This window comes from Jaculus jaculus, chromosome 12, assembly GCF_020740685.1.
Source record: "Jaculus jaculus isolate mJacJac1 chromosome 12, mJacJac1.mat.Y.cur, whole genome shotgun sequence".
Classification (NCBI taxonomy): Eukaryota; Metazoa; Chordata; class Mammalia; order Rodentia; family Dipodidae; genus Jaculus; species Jaculus jaculus.
This window is the reverse complement of record NC_059113.1, coordinates 52,422,384-52,443,604: the sequence shown is the minus strand read 5'-3', so window position 1 is coordinate 52,443,604 and position 21,221 is coordinate 52,422,384. Positions and strand designations below refer to the sequence as shown.

The following is a 21,221-nucleotide window of genomic DNA, read 5'->3' as shown; positions in this document are numbered from 1 at the left end:
AGGGACAACTGAGAGCTATCATTAGGCAATCCTCTTTGTTGGGCAAACCGTATGGTGTGCAGTTAATACACACCAATCATGACAGCTTCTTATTATAATTAAGAGATGCCATAAACATGAGGTATAAGGCTGCTGCTGTCACTTTTGTTTGTTATTCCATGGTAGGGTCTCACTCTAGCCCAGGCTGACCTGGAATTCACTGTGTAGTCTCAGGGTGATCTTGAACTCACAGCGATCCTCCTTCCTCTGCCTCCTGAGTGCTGGGATTAATGGCATGTGCCACACACCTGGCTCTTGCTATCACATTTTACTCTAAAGTTGCTTTTGCTTTTCTTTGGTGAGTTTGCATATGCCATATTGCACATGTGGAGGTCAAAGGGTCTCAGCCCTCATTGTTTGCTACTGTGTTTGCCAGGTCAGCTAGCTTCCAGAGATTCTCCTAACATTGTCTTGACTCTCGCTATAGGCATGCTGGAATTGCAAATGCTTACACTACAGTGTCTGGCTTTCCCTGGGTTCTGGAGATCTGGACTCAGGTACTCACTTGCACAACAAGCACTTTATCCATACAGCCATCTCCCCAGACCTAAATTCCTTTTGAAGTAGAGCCACTCTGAATAGCAATGAAAAGTATAAGACAGGTAGCCTGGCTGTGAACTATCATGAAATACGATATCCTACAGCTGGCTGTGTGTGCTCCAGGGTTGTACAGCTGGAAGTGGTGGGTTTGTTGGGGCCAGCGTCACTACAAGCAGGCAAGTGATGCTTTACAATGCTGGGACAAAACCGAGTCACTAAGCAACGGTATTTTTTTTTTCAGCTAAATTGTATTTCCATGGGGACAGCTTTGTATACATGACTATATCACCATTCCACAGGTTGATGGGGCTATGGGGTGGGTGCTGGCCATTTATAGGTGACCTGGTGGAGGAGCAGCCCCAGCTTGGACACACAGTGGTCACCATGAGGGGCACAGCTCCATTATCCCTATATGAGAATGTGTCACGATTATAAAAGGTGGTGAGGCATGGAAATGGGGATTGTGGACCTAGACTGGCGCATCCGTGGTAACACCTAGCTCCACAAGGAATTACGGAGCCTTGGTGAGTGACACTCCCCCATGGAACCTCAATGTTCTTGCTTGTAAACCAGGCCCCTGTGCCCACTTCATCTCTGCTGTGAGGATTCAGCAGCTAACTGGTAAGTCAGTCAGGTGCTAGGACTGAGCCCAGCTGGCCAGAGGTGCTGTACGTATATTACTATTGTGAGCCTCCTATGGTATTCCCAATGTGATGTTGCCCGAGGAACTGTGAGGTCTGGGATCAGAGCCTATCTCCCTTAAACAAATAGCCTTTAGGAGGATCAGATGGGAATGGTTGCCAAGTCTTATGAAATCTCAATACACAATGGTATTTCAAGAAAAGAACATCTTTTTTTTGCCCCACTCCAAAAAAAAAAAAAAATCCATCAGTTTACACATCAGATCAATAAGTCACTGCTGCTCAGTGGCCGCTGGCTGAGTTCGGCGACACGCCCGATGATGCTGAGCATGTTAACTCATGTAAATGACACCAGCTAGACTGCTGGGGCTGGGAACTGCTCAGTGACAGCTGCTGTTTGTGAAATGTCACCATGGGACGCTCAGAGGACGGGGGCACGGGGCAGGCAGGAAAAGGCCAAGAGCCCTTGCAGAAGTAAGGGGGAATGGCTACCTAAGCAGCTAAGCCCCGAGCCACCTGCAGATGGGAGACCTCGCTCAGGCCCAGGGACAGCGGGGCGAGACCGCTGCGTTACAGACCCGCGGGAGGACAGAGCCCAGAAAGCAAGGCTCTATCAGCAGCACAGGGACTGTGATTTGGGGAGAAGGGGACAAGACAAGCCTGAAGGGGGAGCTGCAGAGGGACCAGCACCACTGTCAGCACTCCCCAGGTCCAGCCTTGTTGCGGACTTTTATAAGGTTCCTCTGCCACCGTGGGCCTCAGTTTCCCTTTGGGAAAAGCTGACAGCAGGTTATTTATTTAGTTGAGAGAGAGAGAAAGAGAGAAAGAGAGAGAGAGAGAGTGCGTGTGTGTGTGTGAGAGAGAGAGAGAAAGAGAGGCGGGGGGGGGGGGGAGAATGGGCACACAAGAGCCTTCAGCCACCACAAACAAATTCCAGATGCTTGCACCACATTGTGCTTCTGGCTTTACATGGGTACTGAGGAATCAAACCTGAGTCCTTTGGCTTTATAGGCAAGCACCTTAACCACTAATCTCTCCAGCCCTGCAGTAATGTCTTATTCAAGGATAGAAGGATGGCTCAGTGGATAAAGGGCTCTGTGCTTGAGCCTGTCCTCAGACTCCATGTAAAAAGCAGATAGCAAGATAGGAGGCAGAGGGGACGAGAAAATTTGCTGGAAGCTCTTGGCAAGAAAGGCAAAAAGAACAACAGCAGAGAGAAATCCTGCCTCAAATGAGGTAGAATAGAGAGGACAAGCCTAAACATTGTCCTCTGACCTCCACATACACACCCAGGATCACACATGTTCAGGCATGCATGTACCCACACGAACACAACACACACACACACACACACACACACACACACACACACACACACAAAATTAGAAATGTCTTGTTTGGTCCACACAATGTTTTCAAAAATATATGAATTCACTGTCAACATTTAAAAATAGGAATTCTTACATAAAGTTCCAGGTTTCTGAAGGTTTTTGCAAAATGGATGGATATAGCATATGGGGCCTGCATCCCACATGGAGATAGCTGTGGGGTTGATCTGGGGCTACCTCCCAAACAAGACACACACTAGCAGGCCAACACAGATCCCACTGAGCCCTCCTTGCTTCCTGCCCGGTTCTCGTGAGCATTCAAGTTTACAGCACCATATGATAATGTCTAAGTCATTTTTGTCCCTAACACGGCAGGGGAGCAGCCCTTTTTGGTGGCTAGCATGATGGGCTTCACTAGGTAGACCAGTTGATCTTGTGTTTATGATCCTCCTGAATGCCGAGGTTGCCGTAGTACCCAGGGGCACACCTCTCCACAGGTGTAGCATTTTAAGACCCTAGGTGGTACTGAGCTCCACATATAGTGTGTGTGTGGTGGGGGGGGGGGGTTGTATCCAGCAACTCACTCACCCAGCTTGCTCTGGGATGCCAATATTCAGAGTTAATATGAAGAAAAGGCTCAGATGCCCAGAGTGGCTAATCAGAGCAAATGTGTATATCTGAGAGCTACTCCTGAGAACCATTGTTCCCATTGTTAGGGTTCTAGTCTGAAATTGCCCCCTCAGCACACGTGTTTGAACACTCTGTCCTCAGTCAATGGTGCTGCTCTGGCAGGTCGCGGAGCCCTTGGAGTGTGAGATCTGCCTAGAGGAGGCAGGTTACTAGGGGCGGCCTTAAAGGCTATACTGCTTCAAGTCCCTGTCTGCACTCTGCCTCCTACCACTGCAGACCAGGTCACTGCCATGCCTTCCCTGAATGACAGACTAAGGCATTGTGAGAGCCTGACCAAAAACAAGCCCTTCCTCCCTTACATTGCTCTGGCAGGCATTTTGTCAGCGATCAGGGAAGTAATTAACACACCCATCCCATTCCAATCTTTCCCCAAAGGCCCAGAGAGGTGGAGTGAGTCACAATGCTCTGAACTCCCTTTACTACATCTAGAGACCTTTCAGGCTCTAACTTGAGGCCACAGTGGAGACCCTTGGAGGCTGCTCTGCGGAGTGTGTAATAGCACTGGGTCACAGAACACTTGGAAATGGAATGCTCTTCCACGTCAACCCATAGGCTCTTGGGAACCCAGGGCCTGGCTCACTGTTTTCCGCAGAACTGTCTTCTCCAGAGCTGTCCTTTTGTATGCCTCATGATGCAGAGTAAGGTCCACATGTCAGGGCCTCAGCATCTCCCAGAGCCCACAGAAATGCAAGACCAAGATCCAAGTAGACTCACTGACTCAGGTTGGCTGGGAAGCCACATCCTTACCTGGCTCAGACATAATCTAGAGCAAGGTACCAGGTTCAATGTCTTAGTGTGGCATTCAGTGCCCATGACAAGTGTGTCCCAAGCAGAAATGTCCATCCCCAGCCTCATGCCAACCAGGTGGGACATATGTGCCCTCACATGCCTCTAGCATGCCCACTCTTGGAGTGTTCCTAGATGCCTCTGTTCTTATCCTCAGACTTATGTCATTGCTACCTTGCATAGCAGAGGGACTTAACAGGTGTAATTATGACCTTGAGATGGGGATATTGTCCTGGATTATCAAGGCAGCCATTGTCATCACAGGGACCTTCTAAGAAAGAGGCAGGAGGCGGCTCATTGATAGACAGAGATGTGACATCAGCAGCAAGGTTTACAGTGTTGTGAGGCCATGAGCCAAGGAAGATAATTCCCTCTAGAAGAGGGGCAAGCAGGGAAATTGGTTCTCTGGAGCATCTAAGAAGGACATGTAGGGCTGGGGATGTGGGTCAGAGGCAGAGTGCCTGTTTACATGCACAAAGCTCTGGGTTCGCTCCCCAGCACTGTCGAGCTTCCAGGGGGCAAAGCAGCCCTTGTGACATTTTAAGAGACTCATTTCAGATTGCTGACTTCCAGACGTCAACATAAATCAATGCTGTTTTATTTATTTATTACGTATTTTTATTGTATGTGTATGTGGTATGTATTTAGTTATGTGTGCACAAGTGCCACAGCACACAGAGATCAGAAGACAACCGTGGGATGTCCGTCTTCCACTTCCATCTAAGCAGCCTGAAAGCTTCAGAACTCTCCTGACTCCTCCTCACCTCCCCACCTCCCCCCACCCCAGTGTCATAGGAGTGTTGGGATTACAGATGTATGCACTACTTGCTTCTGGCTTTACATGGGTTCTGAGAATCTGAACTCTGGCTTATGGCTTGTGTAGCTAAGTGTTTTTAACCACTGAGCCATCTCTATCCATGCCATTTTAATCAATCAGCAATCAGAAACTGACATACCCCCTTTCCTCATTCAAAGTCACCTCCTCCAAGAAGTCTCTCCTGACCACTACAGTCCTGGCTGTGGCCCCAGAGAGACCCCAACAAAAAGGAAGAATCTCCACTTCATCTGGTGGCATCTATTGACGGGGAAGTAGCTGGACGTGGAGTCAAGCCATTTGCAGGTGACCTTGGCCCCTGGAGTCTGTCTGGCTGTGAACAAGGTCAGCAAAACTGCTCTCACAGGGTTTCTGGGCAACTTAAATGAGATACCAGCTTCCTACGCACAGGTTCGTTCTCAGCACATAGTAAGTCTTCAGAAAGTGGCAAAATCATGCTATGTAGTTGGACTAGGAACAAGCCCTTTCCCCCAGCACTCACTCCTGGACAAACTAGCCTGTCATCTGAGCAGATCTAACCACGCTTTATTGCCCCTACACTCCTCAGGGCTGCGGTCCCTGTCAGTTCAGAGCCATCTCTGGCAGATGTGCCCTTTAGAAAGGGCTTTGCTGGAATCCAGGGACAGTCAGCTAGCATTTGAGACATGTCACAGTGACCTTGGTCTTCAGCACCAGACGACAGCAGTCTCTTTCTCCTCAGGATTCAGAAACTGGCTTTGAAATTACACAGTGGCCACATTGGCTGGTGCTGGAGGTCACCAGGAAGAGGAGGATGGGAACTTACAAGGCCAAGGTTGAGTTCTGGTCACATAGGTACAAGAGTCAAGACCCTGTCTCCCTGACCTCCCTACCCCCTGCCTTGTATGCACCAGGCAGGCCAAGGGTACAGAGTACATAGAAAGTCCCAAGGGTCTGAAAGCAGGCATTGGAGATGGTATGGTTTCCTCTCTCCCTCTCTCTCTTTCTCTGCCCTTCCCTTCTCCCCCATCTCTTTCCTCTTCCTTCTCTCCCTCTTTTTTAAAAATATGTTTTATTTATTTATTTGAGAGAGAGAGAGAGAAAGAGGGAGAGAGAGCAAGAGAGAGAGAATTGGCACTTCAGGGCCTCCAGCCACTGCAAAGGAACTCCAGATATATGTGCCTCCTTGTGTATCTGGCTAATGTGGGTCCTGGTGAATTGAACCAGGGTCCTTTGGCTTTGCAGGCAAACATCTTAACCACTAAGCCATCTTCTCCAGCCCCTCCTTCTTTTTTAATTGTTTTAATTTTGATTTATTTGAAAGAGACAGGGAGAGAGAGAGAGAGAGAGAGAGAGAGAGAGAGAGAGAGAGAATGGGTGTGCCAGGGCCTCCAGCCCCTGTAAACAAACTCCAGATGTATGTGCCACCTTGTGCATCTGGCTTATGTGGGTACTGGGGAATCAAACCGAGGTTCTTTGGCTTTGCAGGCAAGCACTTAACTGCTGAGCCATCCTTCCAGCCCCTCTTTTTTTCCTACTTTGTCTGTCCATTTCTTGTTCTGTCCCCCTTTTCTCTTTCTCTCTAGGAGACACATTTTAAATTTTAATTCAATGTCATGCCAATATTTAAAAGGAATTGCAATTCCACTGAGAGTCTGGCAGGCCAGGGTCACATTCCCTCATAGACAGTGGCCCAGACACAAAGTGGTAGCTGCTCCCTTCAAGCAGGCAGGTGCTCTTACTGTGCCACGGGAAGGCCCTCCTGCCACAGAGACCGAGTGCACGGCCAGAGATGCACCACACAGCACACAGGGGTGAGTCGGTCACAGCGACTGCGGGGAGGAGCAGGGAGAGGCTGGACAAGCCAGGCTGTGAGTAGTCAGAGGGAAAGAACACTCAGGGCTGGGGGTGCGGTAGCCAGGGATACTGGAAGTCTCCTTGTGCCCCACAGACCTCCTAGGCCCTTGCCAGTTCCTACTCCTCCACCACCTACTACAGGTAGAGAGCATGTGTGTACATCTGCACGGCCTTCACTGTGGAGACAGAGAAAATGGCTCCCGCTGGGAGATGGCCATGCAAACCCAGCTCCATGCTGACCTGCTGTGTGGCCTCATGTAAGTGACCTCACTACGCTGAGGCTAGTTGCAAAGATTAAGCGACACATGTAAACAGGCATACTCAGGCTTAGCTTCTGCTGGGCCTCGAGCCTGCTTGCTGTCCCCTTTACCAGGGGAGCCCAGCAAGACTGAGGAGAGTAGAGAAAGCCCAAAGGAACCAGGATCAGTGGGTGGGGAACCTTGTCCACCCGGGCAATGTGGGTCAGGGTGTGTCTAGAATCTCAAGGCCATCCTGGCTATAGCCTCTGCTGTTTGCCTCCCTGTGCCCTCCTTACTGAGCCTGAACTCAGCTGTGGCCTGGTGAGGTTCCAGCTCCCCCAAACATGAATGCCACAACAGGCATCCCTCCTTGCTAACGTCACCTGAAAACCAGCTGCTGCTGCTGCTGCGCATGCTATGGGCTTTGAACATGGTCCCAGCTAGCGGCACTGTTTGAGGAAGCTATGGCACCTTTAGGAGGTGGGGCCTAGGCAGAGGATGCAGTCCTGGTGGGGGGCGGGGGGCTGGGCCTTGCAGGTAAAACCTGGTCCTGATTCCGGCCTGTCTCTCTGCTTCGGGCACACCAGCCTCCGCCTCACACTCGCACTGCCACAAACTCTGTCTGCTACACCTTCCCCACCACAATAGATAGAACGCCTCTGAAACCACGAGCCAGAATAAACTTCTCTAAGTTGTTTCTGTCACAGTGGTGAGTTCAGTCTCAGAGCTTCCTTCTGCTGATGTGAAGATGGATGCCCAAGCTGTCTGCTCTGCTGTGCCTTCCCTGCTACGATGAAATTTCCCCTCAAAACTGTAAGTCAAAAGCCGGGCATAGTGGCTCATGCCTTCAATCCCAGCACTCAGCAGGCAGAGATAGGAGGATCTCTGTGTTTGAGGCCAGCCTGAGACTGCATACTGAATTTCAGGTCAGCCTGGGCTACAGCAAAACTCTACCTGGAAAAACCAGCAAAAACAAAACAAAACAAAAACCCCTGTAAGCCAAAATAAACCCTTCCCTTCCATAAGCTACTTCTGGTCAGGTATTTTGTCCCATCAATGAGAAAATAGCTGCTACGGGTGGCATGTTGTCTCTCCTGCCTGGTACTACTCTGGCACAGAAAGGGTTCAGTAAATACAGTTGTCCCTCAGCTACCCACAAGGTCGATCTGCAGGTGCTCAAGGCCCTTACATAAAAGTGGCAAGGTCCCTGAACAGAAGCCCACCCCCACATCCTACTGTATGCTCTAGGTGACTGACAAGATGTAATACCATGCACATGTGATGTAAATTATTATAGTGTCCTGCTTAAGGAATAACGGCAAGGCAAAGTCTGGCGTGCATTCAGAATGGTTGCAATGCAGTGCTAGACTTCTGTGGAGACTTGGGAGACAGACATGATCTTTCATCTTGCCTTCCCCTCCCCCGGCCCACCTGGACCGCAGGATGCTGGCTTTATTACTCTGACAGGAGTCTAAAAATATCCAGACTCCAGACTTCAGGGTCTGGACTCTCATCTGGAAGCACCCACAAAGCCTATGCCAATAAAAACGGCATTTCCTTTGGTGTTTGCAAAGATCAGAGGGTCCCAGGGAATAAGCAGCTGGCCAGCCTTTGAGAACGCAGTTTCCCAAGGCTTTGGGCTTCAGGTTTAAAAAGAAAGAAAAGAATTTTTTTTAAGGAGGCCCAGAAGGTTAGGTTTCCAGACAGTTCACAAACCAGACCAGGTAAAATCATATGGAAAATAGATGCCACTTCAGGAGTAATCACGTTTAGACTCAGATGTCCTCAAGGCACTTAAAAAACATATATATATGGTTTATTTATTTATTTATTTGAGAGAGAGAAAGACAGAGAGAGAGAAGGTGTGCCAGGGCAACCAGCCACTGCAAACGAACTACAGACGCAAGCGCCCCCTTGTGCACCTGGCTTACGTGGGTCCTGGAGAATCAAACTGTGATCCTTTGGCTGCACAGGCAAACGCCTTAACCACTAAGCCATTTATCCAGTCCCCTCAAGGTACTCTTGATGCCAGACTATTACACAACAATTTTTAAAGAAGTCCCGGAAGAAGCTGGGGAAGGGGAAGCGGCAGTCCCTGGAAAACATCTGCTTCTCACTCTGATTCCTGGGGACCCTCCAATGTCTCAGGGCCATTGCATATAAGAGCCATGCCACTCGTGAGCACCCCTATGCTCTGAGCAGACCTCACATGGGATATTAGGACCATGCCCGGGAAAGCACTGAGGCTCTTCATTCTCCTCTCACACTTCCCAGATCCCAGAGGCCATCACGAAGACGTGCCTTCGCACTCAACCTGGGGCCTGGAGAGACTCCAGTACTTAGCTTGGGCTCTTCTAGCTCCTCTTCTTCATTTGGGTCTCAGTTCAAATCAAACCGTATCTCCTCCAAGAAGCTCCAGAAAGATACCATCCTATCGTTATGGGACACCAAGTCACACAGAGATAGCACCAGAGACAGAGAAGAAGATCAGGAAATTTATTCATGACGACGTGGACTCAGGGGACTAACTTCCAAAGCTGAGTACTGAGTTCTGATAGCTCAGGGGTTTTATAGATGAATATAGCAGGTGGCCTGACATCACCTGGAGTTCTTTATACTATCAGTAGGTTTCAAGTTTCTAAGGTTGCATGATTTGGGGGCACAAACAGAAAATTCCTTAGCTATCCGTCAGTATTAAGAAAGTACAAATGGAACAGAAAGCTGTTTGTTCAGGGGAGTTTGTGCCTAGGGCTACACTGACCAGATACACAGGGGGTGGCTGCATAGACAGCGGGGAGACTCAGGATCCTGCTGTCGCCCTGCTAAAGGAGTATCATCTGGGCCTAGATTCTTTGATAAATTTCTTCTACCACACTGCCCACCATCCCCACTGGTTCCCTTCTTTGGACACTCCCCTGTGGTGCTCTGGCAGCTCTCCTTTGCCTCAATGTCCTCATCTGTGAAATGGGCAGTCAGATTCAATTGTCCCACAGGCCCTTCCAGCTCTGTGTTTCTGAAGGCTTAATGGGTCCTGACACATTGTTGCCATCACCCTCACCTCTACCCCTCCAGTGTCCTGGCCTGCCTGTCAGTGTCCCCTGTAGAATTAGAATAGGATTTTTCTTTTCAAGGATCATGCTCGGGGTCTGGGTCTCTTGTCCTTGTGGGAAACACCCCTCCCAACTCCTGGGCAGAGCTTTGCTAGCTGCAGTATTGAGGAGGCCATAGTGATTGGTTCAGGGCTGGGCATGTGTCTGGAGCTGAGCCAATCAGGACCCAACCAGGAATTTTGTTGAAGGCCCCCTTCTGCCAAAAGGAGGAGGTAGACTGGCCATGTGGAGAGCATCTCTGGGAAGCTGGGCAGAGACACCACCCAGCTGCCTTCAAGCATGTGGTCAGAGTGCCTGGATCCAACTGTGCCTGAAGGAGGGTGGCGTCCCTCAGCCCTTGAGTTTCTAGCAGTGACCCCCTCTGCCAGCCAGGCTGCTGGCGGTCTTATCCCTCTGTAGTGGGAGCAGTGCCGCCTTTTGCCTGTGCTGTCCCTGTATGGATGCCTGTCACAGCCTAGGAATGTTTGCTTACTGGTCAGTCACCCTCAGGGCTACAGCTCTCCAAGGCCCAGGGCAGCCTCCCTGCCCTGCACAGCCCTGACCAGGGACCAGGGAACTTAACTGGGGAGCCGCTGTCAGTTCCACAAGCCTCAGACTGTGTGATCTGAGCAATTAACCTTTCTGCAGAGGCCAAGGCCAATTATTTCCCCAGGGTGTCTGGGTATCTGTGTGCTGGCCAAGTGCCTCAGCCTGTCTCAGTTTTTACAGGAGGAACACAGTGCCATCGGTCTCCCAAAACCCCATACTATTGCCAGTGACTGGCTCTGCCCACTTCCCCAGTGGCAACCCCCCACACTCATACACCGTTCTCAGTGACCTTTGTGTCTTCACCTTTCCAGGCACCCACATCACAACTGGCACAGTGCTGCCCATGGGCACCTTCACCCCTACCCAGGACATGCCTAGGCTAGACTATTGGAGGATGTGTGGCCCACAGTGCAGAGCCAGGTCCCCCTCATCCCAGCTGAGGTCAACTTGGTCAGCCACCAGCCAGTCTATGTCTAGACACAGGAGCAAGTCACCACAGTATGACGACCCTTGTAGAACTCTTGCAGGTGCTTGAGCAGTAAGGGCTCAGTCCTGCATGTTCCCAGGCTGAGGCTACAATGCAGCATGAGTGTGTCAGTGGACAGCTAGCACAGCTTCCAGCTGCCCCTGTCCTCTCCAGGTCCTTCCATCTGCCTGGTAGGCCCTTCCAGGCCCAGCTTTGAGCTCTGTATTACCCCATTTTGTGCTGTGATAATAGAACACCCCTGACTGGGTAGTTTGGAAAAGCAGAGATTCATCTCTCCTGTCTTTGGAAGCTTAAGTCCAAGATGAAGGGGCTGGTATGAGGAGTCTCTTGCTGTATCATCCCATGGTGGCAAGAGGAAGGACAAGAGACAGTGACTCCCACACTGGCAACCCTTGTATGAAACAACAGCATTAGTACCTCACCACTAACCACTTCCCAAAGGCCCCTACTTCCAGTACTATTTCACTGAGGACTAAGTTTCTGATTTTTTTTTTTTTTGGAGTGAACTAAGACATTAAAATCTTAGCAGACTGCCTGGTTAACTCCTACACATCCTTCAACACCCATCTGTGCCTCACCCAACTGAGACTTCAGTTACCCTCCCATCTTACTGCAGTGGCTCCCAGCCCACTTCATATACCTTCACAGTGTCTTTGCTACATCAGGCTGATCAGAGAGTGTGGTCACATCCTGGCATCTTCATTCCTCAGCCCTTGGGACTTTGGGTCCATTATATTTGATGAATATTTTAATATTTGATTTATTTATTTATTTATTTGAGAGAGAGAGAGAGAGAGAGAGAGAGAGAGAGAGAATTGGCATGCCAGTACCTTTAGCCACTGCAGATGAACTCCAGACGCATGCAACTCCTTGTGTATCTGGCTTTACAGGGGCACTAGGGTATCAAAACTGGGTCCTTAGGCTTCACAGGCAAACGACTTAATGGCTAAGCAATCTCTCCAGCCCATTGGTCCATTATATTTTAGTTTTTTGTTTGTTTGTTTGTTTTTTGAGGTAGGATCTTGCTCTAGCCCAGGTTGGCCTGGAATTAGTTTCAGGGTGGCCTCAAACTCACGACAATCCTCCTACCTCTTCCTCCTGAATGCTGGGATTAAAGCAGTGTGCCACCATGCCCAGCTGGTCCATTATATTTTAAGAATACTTTAAAAAAAATTTTTTTTTTATTTAAGAAAGAGAGAGTGAGTAAGAGAGAAAGACTATGTATGGATACACCAGGACCTCTTGCAAATGAACTCCAGATGCATGCACTACTTTGTTCATCTGGCTTTACATCGATACTGGGGATTTAAGCCCAGGCCAGTAGGCTTTGCAAGCAAGTTCCTTTAACTGCTGAGCCATCTCTCCAGTCCAGGGCTCATCATTTAACTTGCACAAATCTGTTTCTTCACCTAAAAACAGAGATCACCTGCCTCTGGGCGAGTCTTGGGAGGGACACAAAGTGAGCACGCCATATATTGGGTCTGTGTGATTAGCACTTGTTGACTCTGGGCCCTGTAGTTAAGACAGGGGCCCGAAGCCAGCCCCGCTGCCCTGCTCTGTAAAGCATGGTTCAAGTACCACAACTTGCCTAGAGCACTTGACAGTGATTGCCCGTGTTCTTCCATACCGCAGGTCCTCCATGGTGGATGGGAAGTTAATGCTTCCCTTCAGGAGAAGTACTATTATTAGTAAAAGCTAGCACACATGTGTCCATTGGTGTCTACAAGGGTTGGCTCCAGACATCTCAGGACACCAAAATCCTGCCTCCCAGAGTCCTTCAGAACCACAGCATGGAGCTGGCTTAGAATGCAAAGGCATCCTCCCGAAGGTACTGAATCTTCTCCTCCCAACACTAGCCCAGTATAAGGTCATTTCTGGGCAAAGAGTATCATATTGTATAGTTTATGGAATGAAAAGAAATACCTGTTCACATTCAGGACAGGTATAGCTTATTTTTCTAGAATTTTGTTGGTTCTGTTTTTTAAGATGGTCTTAGTATGCAACCTAGGCTGGCCTTAAACTTACATCCCCCTGCCTTAGCCTCCTGAGTGCTGCCATTATAGCACCTGACTTCTAGCACCTGACTTCTTTATACTCTTGATCCCCGTGAGCTCAATCTGAAGGTGCTATATTTATAAAGCATTTACCATCTCCCCAGTCCAGGGCTCATCATTTAACTTGTACCAATCTGTTTCTTCATCTGAAAGCAGGGATGACAGTAACATCGCCTGCTTCAGGGGTGACTCTTGGGAGAGACACACAGTGAGCATGCAGTATATCGGGTCTGTGTGACTGGCACTTGGTGACTCTATGCCCTGCAGTTATTTGCCTCCCTATGAGACTGGGCTGTTCTGATCCCTGATCTATTTCATTTGCTTTAATCTGCATGAAAACCTCAGCTTTAAGTCAGCACATGGGAAGTTGAAGAAGGGGAATTGAGGTGAGTTCAAGACCAGCCTGGGCTACAAAGTGAGCTTCAGGTCAGGCTGGACTAGAGTGAGACCCTGCCCCAAACAAACAAAACTAAACAAAAAACAACCCCATCTTAGATCGCATGACAATTATTCCCATTATGTGGTTATGAACACTAAGGCCCAGATAAGAAGCAGGACAATTTGGGTTTCTGGGTCTGAAGAACTATTGTGGGGTAAGACTCTGAGGGTCGAAGGCATGGAAAACAACTTTGGCCCAGGGCTGGCACTCTGTTCTAGGCCCAACCCTACTCCACTAAGCCACACCAGGCTGTGGACTCAGGCGCTAGGACTGAGAGCCACACATGTACTTCATGACCCTAACACGGCCCAGCACAGATGGCCAAACGCACACAGGTACAAGCACACTTGGCCAGCTGCACAAAAGGGAGCCTGCCTTAGTCTCTCCCAACACTGCAGTCCCTCCCCTGAACTTCCCAGGCAAGACTGGGCCCAACACTGTGTGGATACTACCCAGGTCCCTCCTTAGAGCAGCCGCCAGACCCTGCCTCGTCCACCAGCCTGAACGGAAGTTCTCTGAACATCTTGGTAGCCAGAATGAAACCCAAGTTTACTGTCCCAGCACAATTTGACCGTCTTTCCTCTCCAGCCCCTCCTGTCGCTCCTCTTTCGCTCTTGAGTTCAGGTGCACTTCTTTCCTCGCAGGCCAGTGTGGTCTCCTGCCTCTGGGTATTTGTAGCTGCTGCTGCCCCTGCTCTGACAGTCTCCCCCCCCCCCAGACACCTTCCAGCTTACTGCAGGTGTCATTACCTTTCTTGTTGCTGTGACAAAACACCTGACAAAAGCAACTTAAAGAAGGAAGGGTTTATTTTGGCTCATAGCTTGGTAGCAGCAGTGTGAGGCAGCTGGTCACATTTCATCTACAATCAGGAAGCACAGAGAAATAAATGCTGGTGCTCAACTCACTTTCTATCTTTTATTCATTCTGGTACCATCAGCTAATGGAATGGTGCCACCCACAGTTAACGTGGTCCCATCTCAATTAACCCAACCTAGAACCTCCCTCACAGAAATGTCTCCTGAGGAATTCTAGATCCTGTCAAGTTGACATTAACCATCAAACTTCTCCTCCTTCCGGTTTCTGCTCAATGTCACCTCTCCTTTGAGGCTGATTGCTATAAGGACATCAGCCACCTTCTCTGGTGGTCTTGGCTGAGGCTCTGTTAGTCTTCATAAGCCACCACAATCTCCTACCTGTACACCCAAGCTCCAGCATGCCTCAGGGCCAAGCCACAAGGTATGACTGTCACGGACAGAAAGGTCTGACCATTACACCTTGTAGTGGACAGTTCCACACTGTGGGTTGAACATCCAAACCAGGTACAGTTTAGGGAAGGAAAGGATTTATTTCAAATTATTACAGATCCAAGGGGAAGTTCCATCAATGGAGGAAGGAGCTGTTTACTTCTATAGATGCAAGCAGAGAGAAAAAAAAAAAAAAACTGAAGCAAGCAAAACACCAACAGCAATACATACAAACCCTCCAGAGCACCAAAAAGTAGTAAACACAAACCAGCACCGTGCAGGACCCGCCAGAGCTCAAACTGCTCTCCACACCTTTGGGTTGGAATTCAGATCTTCCCCCAGATACACCTTTGTGCTGGACCCTAGGATCCATCCCAGTGATACCTTCTCCAGCCAGAAGGCTGGAAACCCAAGGTACAAGCTTAATAAAACACCTGAGTCTATGGGGGACATATATTCAAACTGCCACACACCTTAAGATCTCACAGAGCTTTGAGGGGTCAGTAATGTGCTCAGTGACACAGGAAAATGGCACAGTACCAAGGCATGAAAGCAGCCAGCATTGGCAAGAAAGCTCAGTTACAGGTGGAGGAAACATGGATTGGTGCCTCCACCTTGAGACCAATCTGGCATTACCTTGTGTTGTTAAATGCTTCATTCCCCACGGTCAACAACCCCAGCCTGGCTCACACGCGGTGAAGCCTTTGTTCTACAGTATAGGTCTGAGGATGTTTAGAGCAGCATGGCCTGGATGGAAAGAAGAAAGAAGAGGCAGATGGCTTTTGATGCTGGGAGGGACAACTAGGTGTGGCACAGTCATATCACAGAATAGATGCAGCCCCATGGCATGTGAGGGAGCCAGCATGGAGGAACCTGAAAACCACAGTGTAGACAGGACAAAACATGTTACAGGATCAAACATGCACTATGTTCTAATCCAGCCAAGGTTCAGAAATAAGCAAAACTACGTAACGTATTCAGAGATACAAACTTGTACACTATGAAGCAGTGCATCTCCATGTTCAATACGGGAGTCAGGAGGAGGCTTCTTAGGAAGGAAGGAGCTGAGGATTTGAGATGCAGGCCCAGGAATTCATAGCTAGGAGCAATGACATGCTGCTTCAATGGGTGTTTTTTTTTTTTTTACAATTAGTGATTTAGCCAGGCATGGTGGTGCATGCCTTTAATCCCAGCACTCAGAAGGCAGAGGTAGGAGGATGACTGTGAGTTCAAGGCCACCCTGAGATTACAGAGTGAATTGCAGGTTAGCTTGGGCTAGAGTGAGACCCTACCTGGAAAAAACCAAAAAAGAGAAAAGAAAAAATTCGTGATCTGATGGAAAACAAGTGATTTAGGTAGAGTAAAGCAAGGGCTACCAAGGTAGGCCCCATGGCCTGAATCTGGCCCACTTCCAATTGTTGTGAATAAAGTTTTATTAGAACACAGCCATGTTCATTCTTTTACATATTATAGATACTGCTCCCAGACTCCATTGGCAGTTGAATGATTCCAGCTGAGATCATGGAGTCCACAAAGCTTGCCTTCACTGTTCAGATAAGTTACTAGCTGGACCAATTTTAAGAAACAAAAGAACAGGGCTGGAGAGAGCTCCATGAGTAAACTGCTTGCCATGCAAGCATGAAGACCCGAGTTCAGATGCCACATAAAAGTTAAGCAAGTGTGCACACACCCACAGTCTCATCACTAGGGAAACAGAGATAAGAGGATCCCTAGAACTTGCTGTCTAGCTAGTCTAGCTGAATGAGAGATCCAGAGGTGAGAGACCTTGTCTCTAAGAATAAGAGGAAGAACAATTGAAGATGACACCTAACCTCAACCTCTGGCTCCATATACACACCTTCCCTCCCCCCACATACATGCATGTACACATGTATAACACACATACACACGTGCGTGCGCACACACACACACACAGCTTCCCAACCCCTGAACTGGAGCAATGTGCCAAACTCACAGACTGAACTTGAGATTTTTCTATGATATTTTTAGGACTAGGGATTGAATCCAAGGTCTTGCAAATCCAGGCAACTGTCCCACTACTGACCTAGGTTTCCACTCTTATTTTATTTTGACTTTGAGATTGGGCTTTGCTCCATAGCTCAGGCTGGCCTTGAACTCTGGACCCTCCTGCCTAAACCTCACAAGTAGCTAAGTCATTTGGAATGACAAGCCTTTGTTACTGTTCTTGGCTTCTACTTACTTTGAAAACTTCAATGTAACACCTACTCAACTGTGAACAAGTAGAAACAGAAACCAGAACCATTTTCTGTGTCAGACCACCAGCCAGCAGTAACATTTTGTAGAGGGGGGCCATCTCCTTCTAGCTTCTGATGCCCACAGAGGCTCCCCTCTGCAAGCGGGGCTGCTGATCACGCAGTTTGTACCCATGGCTTTCCCTCAGTGCCATCTCAGGAGCACTTTTATGTGACATTTAATTATATTGCATTTTTGCTATGATAAGTAATGATGCAATTAGTAGCCTTGTACACACGTCTTTGTTGACAGTATGAAATATTATGGAGTCGTCCAAAATGAATTCTTCAAGGGTTTTTTAATGACATAAAGGCTGTCACAGCTGCATTATTGATACCAGCTAAGCGCTTGCAAACAATGAGTGGCCCACTAGTGGGGATCATTATGTGAACTTGGTATATCAGATGAAACAGTCTATAGCATGATGGTCATGAAGAGTGGACAAATGATCACCTCTTTGAGCCTCAGTTTCCTCATCTGCTAAGTGAGGCTCATGCCTCCCAGCATTCTTTTGGGAAGATGTTTTGGGGGTGCCGTGGATAGAGCCCAGGGCCTCATGCATGCTAGGCAAGTGCTGCGCCCTGTGCTGTTCTCCAGCCTGAGAGGAGCTTTTGCATGATGAGAGGAGCATATGAATTATGCTATTAGAGAATGTTATTAAGTGGTAATGATACACTGAGGGGAAAGCAGCTACAATCTGGAGGGTGTACCAGCCCCCACACATGGTACCAGTAGGAGGCCACCCTGGCCACACCCACACCTATGTGAAAACACAATGTCAGGGAAGGTGCTGACAAGAGGCAGACATTGCTCTTCTGCTGCCACTGAGAGGCTGGTGATCAATGTCCCACTGAAGGGCCGAGGTCTCAAATGGGCTTTGATGAGAATCTACTTGTAACCAAGAAAGGCTCTTGAAACTGCAGATGTAATGAAGCTGCCACTGAGCAGGTATTGATCAGCCCAAGCCAGTAAGGAGACAGTTGTAGGGAGGAACGAAGAAGCAGAGGCCTCACCCCCACCCCACACACCCTACCCAGAATATGCACATAGTTTTAAAGACTCCTCAGAAACAGAGAAGAAGGAGCTGGGTGGGTCTGGCCAGCCATGACAGTCTGGAGAGTCCGGGGAGTCAGCCAGCTTTCCATTTCACTTACAAAAGAAATATCTGAAAGCAGAGAAATCCACAAACAGACAGCAGAAGGCTTGGTGGGGCCATAAATAAAGATTGAGCCTCTAGCACAGGCCACGGGGCGAGGAGGTGCAGAGCAGCCAGTCATCTTGCTTCCCAGGCTCCCAGACCTCAGTCCTCAGCCATGCCCACTCTGCCCATACTTGCTAGGTGGGGACCCCAGGAAAGAGACTGCAAAGAGGGTTCCAATGTCCAGTGCAGGGTCCCAGGCTGCTATGACAGGACCATCCAGTATCCTGCTGTACCTGCTGCAGAAAACTGCCCTTGGCTGGATTGGAGCCACCTTTAGAAGGTCACATTCTTTCCCCTTAGCCCCTCAAGCAGCCTCATGAGGAAGAGGACCACCCATGAGGCTGGAGTCAGCCAAGGCCTCACTCAGCCTCTTTCCTGTACTTTCTGCTCCCCTCACTCCCCTTTTCCTGAGAGTAGCTCTCGAAAAGGAGATCGTGGCTCTTAAGCCCAAATCTCTGGTTTGGTTTCTCGGGAGCCCTGTGGAGGCAGCTCCTCTCCACTGGGAAGATGGGCATTCCCTTGGGGGGAGGGGGGTCGTTCTATTAGAGACAGTGATTTCATAGTTTCCATATATTCTTAGAAGGGTATGTAAGTGCTAACTGAGCACCGACCATTACTCAGCAAACAATGGAAGTGTTTGTACAAGAAAAAGTGGAAAGGGACTCTTGAGTAACAAGTTTCTAGGGAGGTAACATTTGAGCCACAGCCTGAGGGAAGAATCTGGGGAAGAGAAATCCACGTGCAGCACATGCAAAGGCCCTGAGGTCCAAATGTGCTTGCTTTGTGCTGCATTCCTGTAACAGAAAGGCCAGTGCGGCCAGGCAGGCAGAGGATTTAATTATAGATGTGGGCCCAATTTAACATATATTGGCAGTAGATTTCTCAGGCTACTGGGTTGAAAGCGGATCTGATTAATGAGTACTTCATAGTGACCTTGTTACTGGTCTTCCTTAAGCTCTTGTCTTGTGCCTCACAAAGAATCACAAGTACAAACGTTGCAGGAGGGCAAGTTAAGCAAGGTCTTATTTTAGAAAAGAAAGTAAAGCAAGCAGACAAGACCCCCAGTAGAGAGGAATTCCCAGTGGGTAACTACATGGTGACTTGGATCAGGGTTTCTTATATCTTTGGGGATATAAATTGCTTTGATCCCAATGCCCATGGCCTGAGCACAGGAAGTGATAGATACTGAGAAGAAACCTCAGTATCTATCTGAGGAAGAAAAAAAATGTGGGGAAAAAAAGAGCAAGGACACCAGAAGGAGTGGATTGGTTTGGTTACTTTGAATGTATATGTGGGGGCTCCTGATAGGCTGATGAGCTATGCAAAAGAATATGGATTCTCACCAGCAGAAAATGATCCCTCAAAACATTCCAAGAAGGAGGTAGAATCAAGAAGCAAAACTAAGGGCTGACCCTGATCGCCATCTCGATAAATCGGGTTCATGTTCAGAGTGGAGTTGCCGTCTAATCTCACCAAGGCAGGCTTACATCTGTATTCTTTTGAGCCTATGTCCCTAACTAACTACCTACCAAAGAAGGCTGCCTTGCTCCTAATCTCTATCAGCCTATTTTGAGCAAAGTGATGTAACAGGTATTTGGACACCTTTGAAGATTACCTGATGTAGACCATGACCTCAAGCTCAGTGGCGAGCCAGCATTGAACCTGTACAATCTGGAAAGTGTTGTGTGCTGAGAGAAGGCAGGTGAAAGCTGGGGAGGTCAGAGCAGCAGGCACAAGGTGAGCCTTGCACAATGCCAGCAATGCCGATGTACAAAGAGAAAGGGCTTTCCAGGCAGAGGGGACAGAGGAACAAAGGCAAGAGGCAGGAGAGGATGATAGCACTGCAGACAGTCAGTCTCGTGAGTCCAGAACCCAGACTGCCCTCATCGATGCCAGAGAGAAGGGAGCCACATGGGGAAGTCCTAGATGCCAGGGAAGAAGTTGAACTTTCCTCCAAGGCAGGGAAGGATCACTCATTTAGAACTCGAAAGACACGCCTACCAATCTATCTCTTCTTTTGCCTGTTGAAAAGAATGTAAAATCGGCAGCAAGCCTTTTTCAGACACACTGACAGGAAAAAGAAAATCAGACGGGCTTTAGTAGTAGGATAATTAACCAGCAGAAAGTGCACAGGCAGAACCGGCTTCGGGCCCAGCTGCACTCAAGGCTCCGTCCTTCTCTGGAAAATGGCTCCCCTGCCCCTGTGGCGTGGGCATCAGGCTCCATGCAGAGGCATGAGCATGGCTGGAAACCAAGGCAGTCCTCGAGGGCAAAAAGTCCCTGGTTTGTAGCAAATTCCTCCACTGTGGCTGAAGTTGGGCTGTCACTGAATGCCAAGTTGAGAAGAAATGGGCAAAACTGGCCATCAATTTTGGTCACAGAAAACAGCCTCACATATCTCAACCATAGCCTGCCACCTTCAAGTCCACTGGGCATAATCCCTCTCTGTTTTGTTTTTACTTTGTGTGTTTGTTTGAGACTGGGTCTTGTTATGGACTGCAAGTTGGCCTTGAACTCACTGTGCAGCCCAGCCAGGCCTCAGTCTTTCCATCCTCCTGCATCAGCCCCACCAAGTGCTAGGGTTACAGATGTCTTCTCCCATGCCCAGCGATAGTCCGCTTTACATGAGGTTGCAGCAAACATTGTATGGTATCACCTAACTTCTGACTGGGTCCTGAATCCATCACAACCACTTGCCATGGCCAGGGGACTTTTTTTCCTTTTTTTTAGGCAAGTACAACAGACTGACCTTCTTTTTAAAATGAAGACGGGGTGTGAGGACAGAGAAAGAGGGAGATTTGGTGCACCAGGGCCTCCAGCCACTGTAATTGAACTACAGACATACACGCCACCTTTGTGGTACGTATGTGGGATCTTTCACATGTGTCACTTTGTGTGTCTGGCTTATGTGGGATCTGGGGAGTTAAACATGGGTCCTTAGGCTTCACAAGCAAGTGTCTTAACCACTAAG

At 48.8% G+C, this 21,221-nt stretch overlaps 1 protein-coding gene across 3 annotated transcripts in view; it reads right to left on the bottom strand.

Moving 5' to 3' along the window:
• Gsg1l (GSG1 like) overlaps positions 1 to 21,221 on the bottom strand; it is a 233,133-nt gene that overhangs the window by 77,323 nt on the left and 134,589 nt on the right. Inside the window, exon 1 of one of the 3 annotated variants that reach the window (XM_045131933.1) lies at positions 15,412 to 15,431. The exons of the other annotated variants lie outside the window; for them this stretch is intronic. The gene's annotated coding sequence lies outside the window, so the exon portion shown is untranslated. Of the gene's footprint in view, positions 1 to 15,411; positions 15,432 to 21,221 lie in introns of those variants that run through there. 3 annotated transcript variants of the gene reach the window in all.